The sequence below is a fragment of the Gossypium arboreum genome, chromosome 2, assembly GCF_025698485.1.
Source record: "Gossypium arboreum isolate Shixiya-1 chromosome 2, ASM2569848v2, whole genome shotgun sequence".
Classification (NCBI taxonomy): Eukaryota; Viridiplantae; Streptophyta; class Magnoliopsida; order Malvales; family Malvaceae; genus Gossypium; species Gossypium arboreum.
Window position 1 is genome coordinate 65792690 of NC_069071.1, and position 1452 is coordinate 65794141.

Genomic DNA, 1452 nt, shown 5'->3' on the forward strand with positions numbered 1-1452 from the left:
TCTCTACGAAACAAGTTGAATGAATAAATCGTCTGATTCGGAGCTAGAATAACAAGTAAAGTCTAGGTGGATTTTTCCTTAGGTATTATCCTAAGTCAATCGATTTTTCCCAAAGGCAATTCCCCAATTCTTTTATCTGTACATTCTTAGTTTAGATAATTAATTAATTAAAACAAAAATCTCTTTATTCTTAGGCTAGATAATAAAAAGACAGTTATTACTAGTACTTTTAGTTCCTTTGGGTTCGACAATCCGGTCTTGCTAAAACTATACTACTGTTCGATAGGTACACTTGCCTACATCATGATAATAGTTAGTTTCAAGAACGATTAATTATAAATATTTAAAACCTATCACGAAATCACGTGATCAATAGTAACAACAGATGCAAGATCCACCACCACCTGCTGCAGGTAACGTACCACGTGAAAATCCATTGTTTAATTATACTGATGATAACACCCTAGGAAACACCAGCATCACAATTACCTGAAAACATACACATGGCTCAGAACGAAAGATCCCTAAAGGATTATGCCTTACCAAGTCTGGACATGGTTCAAGAAAGTATAGCAAGACAAACAATTACCGCTAATAATTTTGAAATCAAGCCGTTGATGATTCATAATAATCTACAGTTTAGGGGCATAGTGAAAAATGACATTAATCAGCATTTAAAATAGTTCCTCAGACTTTATGATACTTTTAAGGATAACGGGGTCACCAATGATACTATTTGTCTTTGGTTGTTCCCCTTCTCTTTGATTAATAATGCCTGTTCTTGGTTAGATTCGCAGGCACCAGGGTCTATCATGACATGGGATGAACTCGCTAGGAATTTGTTACAGAAGTTCTTCCCAATTAGCAAAATAGTTCAACTAAGAAGAGAGATTGTTGTCTTTGGATTGATGGAGGGAGAAAGTTTCTATAAGACATGGGAACATTTCAAAATGTTGATTCAAAAATGTCCGCACCATTGATTTCCTGAGTGGATGCGACTGTAAGTATTTTATAATGGGTTGGATGCGATTGCATAATTTAGATTAAACGGAACAGTAGAAGGAGCTTTTATGAACATAATGTAGGAGGATGCGTAGGAAATCATTGAGAGCATGACGTTAAACTCTTGTCAGTGGCCTATTGAATGATTTACATATGGTTAGAACCCTGCTACTATTAAAGCTGTACAATAAGATTACATGTATCAACAGTTAGTGGATATACTCTACCATATCAAATCTGCTTCTGCACTGTCTATGCATAAGGAAGACAAACTACTCTTCCACTATATCAAGAATCATGCCGAGGATATAAATTACAGAGGGAATAGGGGTGGAACCCTTATTCAAATACTTATAATCCTAGTTGGAGAGATCATCCAAATTTGAGATGGGGAGGGAACCAATGAGTAGGTAATAGTTCAAATCAAGTTAAAGATACTAATTATCAACC

General features: G+C 35.5%; 1 non-coding gene across 1 annotated transcript; it reads right to left on the bottom strand.

The window, feature by feature from the left end:
- Positions 1-875: 875 nt before the first annotated feature.
- LOC128289790 (small nucleolar RNA R71) lies at positions 876-982 on the bottom strand. The gene has a single exon (XR_008279434.1). It is a non-coding gene; the product is annotated as a small nucleolar RNA R71 (small nucleolar RNA).
- Positions 983-1452: the final 470 nt, after the last annotated feature.